General features: G+C 38.4%; 1 long non-coding RNA gene across 1 annotated transcript; it reads right to left on the bottom strand.

The window, feature by feature from the left end:
• Positions 1-11,973: 11,973 nt before the first annotated feature.
• Positions 11,974-13,360, bottom strand: LOC109365704. Its single transcript, XR_002111430.1, has 2 exons — positions 13,319-13,360; positions 11,974-12,182 (listed from the first exon to the last, which is right to left on the bottom strand). It is a non-coding gene; the product is annotated as an uncharacterized LOC109365704 (long non-coding RNA).
• Between the last annotated feature and the right edge of the window lie 506 nt (positions 13,361-13,866).

The raw sequence follows: 13,866 nt of genomic DNA, 5'->3' as shown, positions 1-13,866 counted from the left end.
TTTTTTTCCTCTTTTTTGGATAGTTTATTTCAGGGTAAATGCACAGACCAGCTGAATACATGGCAAATGTTAGCTTAATGTGCTTAGGTCTGCATTCATCTAGCTGTGCTCAGAAGAGGTTGCATTCATATGACTCATTTAGTCTGGAGAAGAGGAGGTTCAGGGGTGACCTTATCGCATTCTTCAACTGCCTGAAGAGAGGTTGTGGTGAGGTGGGAGTAGACCTCCTCTCCCATGTAACTAGCAGTAGGACGAGAGGGAATGGCCTCAAGTTGCACCAGGGTTGGTCATCAGGAAATAATTCTTTTCCAAGAGAGTGGTCAAGCACTGGAATAGGCTTCCCAGGGAGGTGGTGGAGTCACTCTCCCTGAAGGTGTTCAAGAAATGTTTAGGTGTTGTACTGAGGGACATGATTTAGTAGGAAATATTGGTGGTTAGGTGGATGCTTGGACTGGATGATCTTGGATGTCTTTTCCAACCTTGGTGATTCTCTGATTTTATGATTTTTTAAATGTGAAGAAATTAGGACTCGGCAGAGTTTGAGGAACACTGACTTCCACTAACAGCTCCAAAGGTGTGAAGCAAACATATGTATTTTTGGTGTAGTCACAGTTTCAGTTTTAACCAGTAAAAAGCATTGGCATTATCTGCTTTGGTTGGTGTGATTAGAAAAGTGGTGAGGCTTTACTGGCAAAAAAATGTATTGGTGCAGTGACTATATTTATCTGCAGCACTGATTCAAGTCAGGCTCCCCATCACTTCATGTATTTTCAGATTTCGTTTCAACATTCAGACCTTACTTGCTAAGAAGTGAAACTGCATGGGTTCATGGATTTTTTCCAAGCCTGTACAATTCTATAATTTTGTATTTAAAGTAAATAAAAGTGATTTTGGGGTAATCTCACCAAGTATTCTGTCTTGTTTGAACTCAAAATTCCAGTAGTACAGAAAGAATTGAAAATCAAATTAAAAACCAGAAGGTGAAAACAAATCCAATGAGTTTCTATCAGTTCAGAATAACAAATTAGACTGAACCAGCTTTTCAAGTCTGTGCTTGAAACCAGAGTTAAAAAACTATTTGTGGAAAATGTAAACGTAAGTAAAGGGGAACAGGGTAATACATGCAATTCTAGAATATATTTAGGATTGTTGCCTCTACTGCCTCTCTCAGATATCTCTAGCACAGAAAAACATTGGAGGCTTTTTGGAGCATGCAGAAGTTAAGGAGGGAGAAGTGTGAGCATGCAGTTTAAAAGCGCTACTTTCATCATATTCTAAAACGCTTGAACTGTCCCAGTATTTTAACTAAGATTACCAACGCACATATTTTGGAACACATTATTTAGTTATTCCAAGTTATGTTTTGTGACAGATACTCCAAAAGTCATAGGAAAAAATCCATAGTTTCCAGCCTTTAAATAGACATTGTCCTGCACTGTCCCTAACTCTGTCCATTAAGCTTGTGCTCCCTTCTGTGACAGTGACAGAATTAAAAGCACTCCAAAGGGCTCACAAATGTGTGATAATTTTCAGATCAAGTAGTTGCTAAGAAAGAATTCCAGGAAGCCAGTAGCTTTTCTGAATATATATCCCTTAACTATCCTCGCAAGTCGGGGATTATGAAGACACACACACAACAAAAAATAAAACTGTTGTGCAAGGATCAATTCAGGATTCACAGAATCACAGAATAGCTGTTGTTGGAAAACACTTCTGAAGATGAGCAACTCCCACTGCTTGAAGAGCAGCCAGCCAGAACATACTGCTCAGGGCCGTGTTCAGTCAAGTCCTGAAGATATCCAGAAATGGGCAGTCTGCTCCAATGTTCAACCACTCTAACAGTGAACAAGTTCTTTCTTACAGTTGGATAAAATAATGTGTTTTACCTTGTGCCCATTGCCTCTTGTCCTTCAGTAGACTCTACTGAAAAGAGTCAGGCTATGTGTTCTTTACCTTTCCCACCTTCATCTTCAAGTATTTACACATTTATATATTTATACTTTATATAACTGTAAGATTCCTTGTGGCCTGAACCGTTTCAGCTATTTCAGCCTGTCTGCATATGTCAGCTGTCCAGATCCATTAATCATCAATCTTCATGGTCCTTTGTTGGACTAGCCCTAGGAAGTCCGTGGGGCTAGTGCTTGGGAGCCCAGACCCAGCACTGTAGATGTGTTGCATCAAAGCTCAGTAAAAGGGAAGAATCACTTCCCTTGAAATCCCAATGCATATAAAACCATGAAAGTGTTGGTTTTATACTACTAGTTCATGTCCATCTTGTGATTCCCTAGTACTCCCAGGGTTGTCTTATCCAAGTTTCTTTCCAGAAAGTCATCCTGGTCATTATGGCCCTATTACAGTGGGCCCTTAGGCAAGACAAAAAAAATGATCAGAAGGCTGAGATACCTCTCCTATGATGATACACTGAGAGTTGGAGTAATTTAGCCTACAGAAGATAAAACAAAGCTCTAGAGTGGCCTTGTTGCAGTCTTCTGATACTTAAAATGGGCTTATAAGAAAGATATTCTCTGCAAAGGTGTGCACTGATAGAACAGGGGGTAGTGGTTTTGAATGGTTTTAGCTAAAAGAGGCTTAGTTTAGGTATTAGGAAGAAATTATTTACTATGAAAATGGTAGGCACTGGAACTGGTTGCTCACAGATGTCCCGTCTCTGGAAGTGTTCAAGGCTAAAGTGAATGGAGCTTTGTCCCTAACCAGGGTATTTGGAACTAGGTGATCTTCTGTGATTCCGTGATCCTTAAAGCCCTCTTCCACAGAAAAAAAAATCTATGATTCTATGAATCTATGATTAATGAAGACATTAAATAGAGTTGGACACAGCAACAACCCCTGGGGGCAATCTGACTTTCACCTGGACCTCATGCTGCTGATCATAAATCAGTCCACGTGTCAGTAACCAATTTTCAGTCAACTTAAACGTAGGTTTTTTTGTCCATTCTTTGTTAGTTTCTCAGTCAGGATATTACAGCAAAAAAGTGTTGAATACCTTTTTAAAATTAGGCTAAACAATATAAACTGCTCTCTGCATCTACCCAGCTAGTCTTTTAGTTGTAGAAGATCATCAGGTTTGTCAAGCATGACTTCTTTGTAATAAATCCCTGCAAACTACTCCCAGTCACCCTTTTGCCCTTCATTTCCTGGAAATGGCTTGCAGGAGGTTTTGCTGTCTCTTTCGCAAGGACTGAGGTGAGATTGACCAACTCGTACTCCCACAGACCTTCCTTCTTGTCCTTTATGAAGATAGGGGTGATATTTTCTTTCTTCCAGTCCTCAGAAACATCCTCCAAGCACCATGACCTTTCAAAGATTATTAAATCTTTGCAGTGATATCAACCAGCATCATCAGCATCCATGGGTATATGTCATGGAATCCCATGGGCCAACGCGTCCTGTTTAAATATTCCCTTACCTCAACCTTCTCTACAGACAGTTAATCTTCAGTACACCAGACTTTCCCCGTGACATCAGAGGCCTGGGTTTCCTGAAGGCTGCTCTTGCCAGTCAAGTCCCAGGTAAGGAAGGCACTCAGTAAAGAGATTTTTTTCATGTCACTTGTCATTAGCTCCCTGTCCCATTTAGCAGCAGATCTGCATTTTACCTACTTTTCTATGAGCTGCTGTAGATCTACCTGTAGAGAACAAAGCAAACTTGTGATAATTTACCAATTTTTAGTTTCTAAAAACCAAGTAGATCATTCACTGTTCTTTTGCTCTTTCAAAGACAAAACAGATTTTTCATAGAAATTCCTAGTGCTGAATCAAAGTATTTAGCACAGTCCTAAATTTGATTGTGTAAATGCAACCAATTGTTGCAGACAAATTAATTGGGAGATATATTCTTTACAATTTAATCTTCTCCCCACTCTTGAACTCAGAGAAGTCTTAGACCCTCAGGCTGGTGAAAACATTGGACAGGAGCTTTGGTACAACAAGTTGCAATCTGTTCTTCTGAAGAAAATTGTATAAAAATCAGAAAGTTCTTTTAAAATCAGTTAGAACTTCCTATGCATAAGAAAACAGGTAAATTCTTAAAAAAAAATTTTGTTTAGCTTCCACAATTACATATACTCTGTAAGAACAAGTGTGAAAAGATTTTGCCATGAATAAAGAGAAAAAGGTGTGAAATTCGTTACATATTGTTTATTGACAGTCTCAGATGTCTTTTCTGTTCATTTGAAGACACAAATAGAAACATGGGAAAACTGTTTTCCCTGATAATGCAGATTTTTGATGGCAAACAAGAAATCACTGTACGGCACGGAGCTTTTGAAAGTACCAGAGAGTAACAAGAGCTCTGCATGAGAATCAGTGAGCATCAATTAAAGCTAGCATACTGATTATAGGCAGAAAAGGATTTCTGGATGGGAGAGATGTGCTTTGGTACTTGTGCAATAGAAAACCTGTGCTTTCATTTTTAAAATGAACTAGTAGAACTGTTCATTTTTAAGAAAGAAAATTTATGTATTAAAAATGTTTAACAGACTTTGACTTACCCAGGTTGTCCTTTCTGCCTTTGCCACAAATGAATTTGAACATCAGGTGCCTTTATAGGACATGATGAATAATGGGGGAAGAATAATAGATAAATCAGCAAACTTGGGTTCATACCCTTCCCATAGCTGAATCTGGCCTCATCTCTTATTAACAGGGAATATAGAAATGAATAGAAATTATAGGAAATAAAGAAAACTATAAATTGAAGGAAATAAAGGAAACTATAATTTATATAACTTATTTTATTTCATAAATAAATAAATATATAAAATATTTTATTATTTTTAATATTTATATTATTATTTATATTAATTATATTATATTATAATTAATTATATAAATCAATTGTATTAATAATATTTTAATATATTACTTTAATATAAAAAAATATTTTATTATTTTTAATTTATATTATAATTTATAATTGAATGCTAGAAATTGCCCTAACTCAGATTCAGGAATGAAGAAGACCTTCAATTTGTGCCTGCATTCTTTTCTCTTTCATTTTGTCTTTCTTGATTGTTTTCTTTCTAATTTTCTATTCTTATATTACTACAGGGACAGGGAAAGAGAAAGTTTTGTAAAAAGGCTTTCCCTTGAAGTAAACATCTAGCACTAGATATGTGATGGTCACTTTCTGCTTCAAATTGCCATCTTGATTTCCTTGTAATACTGAAGAAAGATGGAAACAAATCCAGTTCTAAAAAAAAACACTTTGTATAGACACAACTTCACAGTTGAGCACAGAGTCCAGTCCAGTCAGCACTAAAAATGGGGGGAAAAAACTAAATAAATTTCTACTTTTACAGACAGGTTAACGTTCTTCTGTCCACTTTTTTTCTGCAAGATTTAATGGTTAATAAATTAGGAGAAGGGATATAACTATCAATTACATAGGAACTCAGTATTCAGTTTAATTCAACAAGCTTTGGCTTTTTCTCCCCAATAATTGCAATGTTTTGACTTTAAATGAGCTTGAAAGCCTCAGATCAAAGACAGATACAGATATTTAATCAACTTACAGTATGTTGAACAATGAAACCAGATTGTGTTATCTCCTGCACCCTTTGAGCAGTATAAAAATCAACACAGAAAGTCAGAGCAGAATTTCCCAGTACCAAAGTGATCCCCAATTTAGTTGATGCCTATCTGATATTTGCTTTCATCTGCAACTCACTGAGTCATACTCCTGGCAGAGCTGACAGCTACAATCCTTTTTCGAAGGAGATATGATAACCTGTATCATCTGAGTTATAATATCAATTTTGGTTGAGCCCTACAGATCATTTGTATTAATCTATGTTGACTATGCTTATACCATTTTATAGATATTGTTTTTAAACCAAATGTTTGCTAAGGCTACTATAAGTTTCTTTTAGTTGCTTTTGTTCATTATGCTCATTCAAAACATTTCTGTATACATTCTACTTCTTCCCTATTTTAATCTGAAACAACCAGAAAACACTGCATCAGACCTACAGATATGAGCTGAAAAAGATTTACTGATGCTGATTGGCTTAGGAAAGAGAGGTCAGCTCAAACTCACTGTAGAGAAACAGAAAGAGACATATATAGGTGAGAGAAACAGTCCTTACACTTACAGTGATGCTGTCTGAAGCATAGACTAATGCCCTGCAAAAGTGTCTTTGAGGCATGAGAGGCCCATGGAAATGTCAGCTCAGACCTTAGCAGTGGCTAAAAGCAAAACAGGAAATTAGTAACTACTTGGAAAAGTAGGAGAACAAAACTGAAATATCTCAGTGCCTCTGCATACAGCTGGGTTATCCCATCTCCTTAAGCACTCCTTGCAATCCTCATCTCCTCCCATTTGGAAAGGGGAATAGCAAAATGGGAAAAAGTTGGAAGGACAATGAAGCTCCCTAGAGGTGGAGAGCAGCCTCTATTTGAAGAATGAATGTGAAAATTTGGACTCCTGGGTCTGGAAAAGAGGCATGTGAGAGAGAAGGGATGCTACAAGGGTTTACTGAATCCTGAGTGGTGCGAAGAACGAAAATGTGTGGCTAAGTATGCAATTTAGGAGGCAGTGAATGAAAATGGCATTGGATTTTATTGTGATATTCAGCACAAAAGGAAGAACTCTTGTTTGGGGAGTGTATGCAGCTGTGTGCTTTGACTGTTCTTACGTTCTTTTTAAGTTTTCCATACTAGCTGCTATTAGATAGAAAACCAAACCTCTTAGCCCTGAAATGTGATCCAATACCATCATCTTCTTTTATATTTTCTATCTTCTTTTGACTAACTTGATGGTGAGACCATGCTCAAAGCACTATACAATCCTGTTCTATTTAGTTACACTTTTTCTTTTTGTAAGAGCCTCCAGTTGGCAGAAATCAGGTACACAGTGTAATTCCAACAGGTCCCAGTTGCACCAAGTTTCCATTCTCCTGGAATCCACAAATAGGAGGAGTCAGAGGAGAAAGCAAGAAATTTCATGCTGAAGAATTATGAAATAAAGTGCTGGTGAAAGAAAGTTCTTCCAAAGCTTCATTAGTCACAGCTTTGTTTGTGCTCTGAAACAAGAATATTTATAGTCCATGTACATATAAACTGCTGGTTATGGGTACTTAATTTTTTTTCTTCCCCTGCTCCCAATCAGAGTCAGTTACCAGCATAATTAATAAAATCAGACGGATTTATTGGTCCCCTCCCAATTAGGCTTGTGCAAGCACATGTGACAGCTTAACAGCTTTTGACACTCTGGTGAACAGTGGCTAAGTGATGACAGAAAGAATTCAACTGACAGGTACATATGGATGGGCCAATTCCCTGACATGGAGGCAATTAATCAGAGGACAAAGCAGACAGATCAGACCATCCTCCTGTAACACACCCCTGCTTTCCCTTACAAATGCATCAATATGTGTGTGTGCACATTTAAATTCTCAAACTTATCGTTGTCACTATTTGTTTTGCACTGACTTAAACTGGAAAACTCAGTTTGAAATATTTTTTCTGCTAACAGCATCCTGCTTTTCTGAGAAAATTGGATAAAAAAGGCCTACTTTCTTAAAAAAAAAATCAGAAGCAGCTAAAAGGAAATGTAGGCAGAAGAGTCTCTAAGCTGGTGAGAAGGGCACGTAGGTGAGAAGGGCAAATCAGATCCCAGCATATGGCAGCACTGTGCTTGAAGGGCTCCTCAGCACAGACTCAAGAGACAGCCCTTCTTTTGGAGGACCAGATGTTGAAATTAATGTGGAAAACTGAAGATGTTTCCTCTGTGAGCTTTGCCTTACAAGCACAGACTACAGCTACCAGTTTTATTTCTCTTCTTCCCCTGTTCCTCCAAGGAGAGAAAAGGTTGCTGTGAAGCTCTGGCAGACCCCAACTAACCTTAAAAGACATTAGGTCCAGGCTTTCTGAAGCAGTAGCAGACCCTACCTGAAGACTTTCCTGAGTGCAGCGGCATCTCTACTGGGATAAGTTTAAGGGTGTAAATAAGACACTCTCCTTCATGGCCACCATTTGGTTCCATTGGCTGTTCAGTTGCATTTCAGCTGGCTGGTGTGAAGGGAGGTGGGTAGGAAGCTGCAGGGCAGAGCCAGTGCTTCACTGTGCAGCATGCTCGGCTACCTGCTGGAGTTTAACATTTAAGGGAGCCCTTATGACTTTTTAACATACCCTTGGAGCTGAATGGTGGAGATGAAGGACCCACAACTAGATCCCTGCTGGATGCTTTTCCCACTTCATTTCATATAAATTGTTCAAAGAAGAGCCAGCCTTTATGTTTAAAGATGAATCTGGACAGGCCTCTCTTGGCGTTTTAATAATTAAAGGTTGTGTTTACAGAGCCGGCGTAGGGAAAATTGTTTCTTATGTCACTCTGTTCTTTTAATTTCATGGGAGAAGGAGAGTGAACAACAATAATTACACTTTCATTGCTCTGAAGAATGATTAGAGCGTTAATGTCAATTTTGCAGATTATATCATAATCCTGACAATAACTTTGGCCTCTGGTGCTTATACCTGGTGATAACATCTCATGATATCTGTGTTTTAACTGCAGATGGTGCTGGAGGACACACACTGACTCCAGCCAGCTGCAACTTAGTGAAACTGCAGGTGAGATAACCCAGCAAAGAAAAAAAACTGTCTATTTCATAGGTTTTAAGATTTAGGCAAAAGGAAAACATGGAGAATGATGTCTCACCCCTCTTCTTCTGTTTGCTTCTAATGTGATAATTACTGAAGAAAACAGTTATTGCAATTACGCTTCTATTTTCAAAGTCAAGATGATCTCAGAATAAAAAAAAAAAGTGATTTTTTTTGCTTACAAAAGGTAAAGAACCGTAAAATACTGCAAAAATAGAACTTCAACTTTTGGCATTGTTATAGTGATGAATCAAGTAACATAGCAAAAAAAAAAATACCCTTCGCCTTTCAGTATTTGTAGTATTACATTATGTAGAAGAGTAGCAAAATAAAACAATTCCAGGAGATACAATCTTATGATGATGAAAGAGCTGGTGGAAATAAATTTGTTACAGAGATGGAACTTTACAACGTACTTCAGACAACATTGTAGGGAAAAAAAAAAAAAAGATGCATAGAATTTCAAGTATAAAGTCAGGTTAAAATATTATTCAGCATGAAATTTGATACATCCTCACACTTGAGAACCATAACTAACAGGAAATATATAGTGAGTGGTTCACTGGAATTCATACATTGGGTTTGTGAATACAAACCATACTTATGTACGAATCCGTACCTACGTAAAACACTGAGAGTTCCAGTGCAGTAAAAAGTGGTGGAAAAGGACGCATTCGTCTCCAGGAGTGCCGTGTGAATATAATAAAGCAATAGATTGGAAAAATAAGAAATAAAAAGTAAAATAAATATCTATAATATTTGTATAGAAGGTGATCAGTGCTCTTAACTTGTGAGATATTTATTGTTTTATTAGCAGCACCACAATAAAGTAATAGTGACAGATTGGCAAGTAAAGAGAGCAGTTGAGCATAATTGAGTACTTTGACTCAAGACATTATACAGCGATGTCTTGAAAAATACTTTCTTTGATTTAGTTCATGATATGGGACAATGCAAAAAGTGCAAAGAAGATGAGTGATTTGTAAGTAACCAAATTTTAAATGTAAAAACAGTTTGATTTTAGATAAAGAGAAAAAAAATCAGAGAAATACACAAGAACAGAATAATAAAAGGAATTCTGAAAGCACTGACTGTAGATTTGCTCAGGAACCTTTTGAAATCTCATTGTTTTTAACTTACATCAAACAACTGCACACAGAACTGCTATCAATGGCTCGAACATCTTCATTTCACTATGCATATGTTGAAGTGAACAACATTCATTTCTTGGCTGCCCAGTTCAAGAAAGGCAGGGAACTACTGGAGAAAGTCCTGAGGAGAACCTCAAAGATGATAAGGAGCCTGGAGCATCTCCCTTATGGGGAAAGGCTGAGCAACCTGGGGTTGTTCAATCTGAAAAGAGGAGAATGAGAGAGGATCTTATCAATGCTTATAAGTATCTAAAGATGGGATGGGGCCAGGCTCTTTTTGATGGTACTGAGTGACAGGACAAGAGGCAGTGGGCACAAATTGGGACACAGGAAGTTCATACAAATATGATAAAAACTTATTTACTGTGAGGGTGACAGAGCACTGGAACAAGCTGCCCAGAGAGTTTGTGGAGTTCCCTTCTCTGAAGATTTTCAAAACCCACATGGATACTTTCCTGTGCAACCTACTGTAGGAAACCTGCCTTAGCAGGGGGTTGGACTAGTCAGCCCTTTCCAAACCCTACAATTCTGTAATTCTGTGAGGTTTGGGTCATGTGACCCTCCAAGAATAGGCAGGCATTTAAGAAGTTGTAGTTCGGCAGCTCCAGAACATGTACCTAGTTCTTCCACTTACATAAGGAGAGGCCCTACAGCATTGTAATCCTCAAAGTCTTTGTCTAGGGAGATTGGTTTGAATAATCCATTTATTCATGGAGGTGATGTTGGGCAGCACAAAAGGACAAAGTACAACTGTGGAGAAGTACAGCAGCATCTCTAACATTTGCAACACAGGCTAAAGAGTAGCTACTCATTTGAGGGGTGATGCACACATGGCTGTGGGCTAGACAGTAAGAGCTGACCTTGCTGTTGAGGGAGGATGGCATATCCTCTTTATTCCCCACTGCAGATCATACATGTGAGACATGTTTTAGGATATGTTAAAGACTGACAACAAAATATTTACGTCAGTATAGGTCTTGTCTCTGGACATGCTTCCATTGCCAAATTGACTCTGCTCCTGGAAAGATACCTTACTCATAGCTGCAAAGACATAGGTACAGTAAGGTCCACAAATGACAGTTTCCTGATGCTTAAACAGAAATTTGTTTTTTTACTTCTATTTTTATTTTTGGTCCAGATGTAGTGGAATCAAAGAATTGTATAATCATATACGCACACAATCGTAGAATGGCGGAGGTTGTAAGGAACCAAAGATTATCTACTTCTAACCCCCTGCCATGGTCTGGGTCACCATCCACCAGATCAGGCTTTCCAGTGCCCCATCTAGCCCAGCCTTGGGCACTTCCAGTGATGAGTCATTCATAGCTTCTATGCACAATCTGTTACAGTGCCTCATCACCTTCTGAGTAAAAAATTTCCTTTTAATATATAATCTAAATCTCCTGTATTTTAGTTTAAATTAAATCCCCCTTGTCCTATCACTGTCAGATCATGTAAAAAGTCTTTCTCCCTCTAAGAACTGGAAGGTGACTATGAGGTCCTCCTCTTTTCCAAGCTGAACAAACACAGCTCTCTCAGCCTTTCTGTATAGAAGAGGTGCTCCAGCACTCTGATCATCTTTGTGGCCCTCCTCTGGAACCATTCCAACTGCTCCACATCTTTCTTGTGCTGAGGGACCCAGTCCTGGATGTAGTACTCCAAGTGGGGCCTTATGAGTACTTAGTAGAGGGGTAGAATCACCTCCTTCTACCTACTGGCTACTCTTCTTTGGATGCAGCCCAAAATACCATTGGGCTTACAGGCAGCAATCCCACACTACTGGATCAGATCATGCTTTTATCTGCCAGAACCTCAGTCTTTCTCAGCAGGGCTGCTCTCAATGAGTTTTTCTCTCAGTTTGTAAATGTATCTGGGATCCCCCCACCTCAAGAACAACACCTTGCACTTGACCTTGTTGGATCTCATTAGGTTCTCATGGCCCCATTTTTCAAGCCTGTCTAAGTCACTCTTGATGGAACCCTTTCCTTTGACTGTATTGACTGCACCACACAGCTGATATCATCAGCAAATCTGCTGAAGATGTGCTAGATGCCACTATATCACTGATATTAAAAAGTGATATTAAGAGTGATATAAAGATATTAAAGAGCACCAGTACCGAGACAGAACCCTAGGAGACACCATTCATCACCAGCCTTCATCTGGACATAGAGCCATTGACCACAATTCTCTGGCTGTGACGATCCAATCAATTCATTATCTACTGAATAGTCAAGCCATCAAATCCATGTGTCTCCAGGATGTAGCGGGGGAACATGTCAAAGACCTTGCAGAAGTCCAGGTAGACAGCATTGCCGAGATAGCGTTGCCCTTCCTTTGTCCACTGATGTTTCACTCCATTGTCAAAGGTCACCAGATAGTCAGGCACAATCTGTACTTGGTGAAGCTATAATGACACAAGAACAATGTTTCATAGTCCTTCAGCATGGTACATTTATGACATGACAAGACTATATGAGATGGGGCAAGTGGCTGATTTGAGGGTGGTTCTGAGGTTACAAGGCCTTCTAGGGCAGTGTTTATTGACTGACTGACAGTCAACACAGTTTATTGACAGTTAGGTTTCACCCATGTTGTGAGAGGCATCATCTTTAGCACATTAAACAATCCCTCAATAAACCACCTCCAGAAAAATAATCTGGGCTTTCTTTTTGGGAGAACTGGCAGATGTGGTCCAAAACAACCATGGAGACTGCTAACAGCTTTGCATCCCCGTGCCAGTTCTCTCCTGTCTTCATTCATTGATGTTGGTACAACCATAGCCTACTTGGTGTTTTTTATTATACTTCCTAGTCCCCTGTGATACTCAATACAGGAAAAGTACAGTGGTTACTATGAAATTCAATTGAAATTTTAACTGATTTTTTTCAAATAATTTCAACAGAGGTTTTCAGTCTACAGCAAAAGCCCAAGGTCTTTTTCAGATTTGTCATTTAACAGCTGAATTTGGTAGAAATCTCACTATCTTGGATAATTCTTAAACTTCTTCAACAACATCTTGTATTTAAAATTGAATATATTTAAAGCATGGGTCAATTTCTAATGCTCCAAAAGGTCTGGATTCTCAAGAATTCCCCACTATGGAAATAAAAAGGAAGTTATAATACTGAGAAGAGAGGGACAATTTGTTTAGTTACTATAGAGATTGACTCTGTGCTAATGAAAACAAGGAAGCAATTTCTGAGGCAAGAATATAACTTGGTGTTCAATTCACTCTTTGTCAATGTGGCTGAAAATTCAAGGTCCACTTTCATGCTGTGCATTATAGAACACATGTGGATTTGCAGTGCTGTCCCATGCAGCCTTCCAGGCACACAATTCATTCTTCCCTCTGGAAAAACACAACACCCCAGCAGTAGTCATAACTGATTGGAGCCTATCACATTTCAGACTGTACTCTGAATTTCAATCTGTGACCTTCTCAATCACTTCAGTTTGTTTTTGTGTTTCTTTAATTAACTTCACATTTCATGGCAAAATTTAAAAGAAAATGGAGGAGTCAGGGCTCTGCTATTTTCATACCACTGGATCAGAGGCCTTTTGGGGCATGACTAAAGCTACTGACGTTTGGTGACGTCATAAAGCACAGAATGCATGGAGCTCTATTGTGGTATTACAAATCCACAGCTTATTTAATTAAGATCTTAGGATGGTAACTTCACCATTTTTCTGAGATGAAAATGCAAACATAATTGAAAGTCATTTATGCAGGTAAAGGTGCTCAGAAAATTAAAATAAAAATAAAAAGCATGAAAACAGAGAGATATTTATCTCCATTTACAGTTATTTCCAGAAAAGATACTGGTTTGCTGTGGACTTTCTGGCCTGTGAGAAGCCATTTTTACATTTTCAGGCACCTCTTACTTTGTGTTCAACATTTTCAAGCATCTTTTAATTCGGTGATGCACAGTCACAGAGAATACTAAATACTCATCACTGAACTGAAAATGTAAGGTGATGCTATCAAAATGTGAGCTATTTTCCTGAACCAGTCTCCTTGGCTATGAAATAATAAACTTGTGTTCTTTCTCACTCGTTTCTGAAGTTCAGAGGAAGCTATCTTATCTTTA

Source organism: Meleagris gallopavo, chromosome 1 (genome assembly GCF_000146605.3).
Source record: "Meleagris gallopavo isolate NT-WF06-2002-E0010 breed Aviagen turkey brand Nicholas breeding stock chromosome 1, Turkey_5.1, whole genome shotgun sequence".
Classification (NCBI taxonomy): domain Eukaryota; kingdom Metazoa; phylum Chordata; class Aves; order Galliformes; family Phasianidae; genus Meleagris; species Meleagris gallopavo.
The sequence above is the reverse complement of the archived record's forward strand: the minus strand, read 5'-3'. Positions and strand labels throughout refer to the sequence as shown.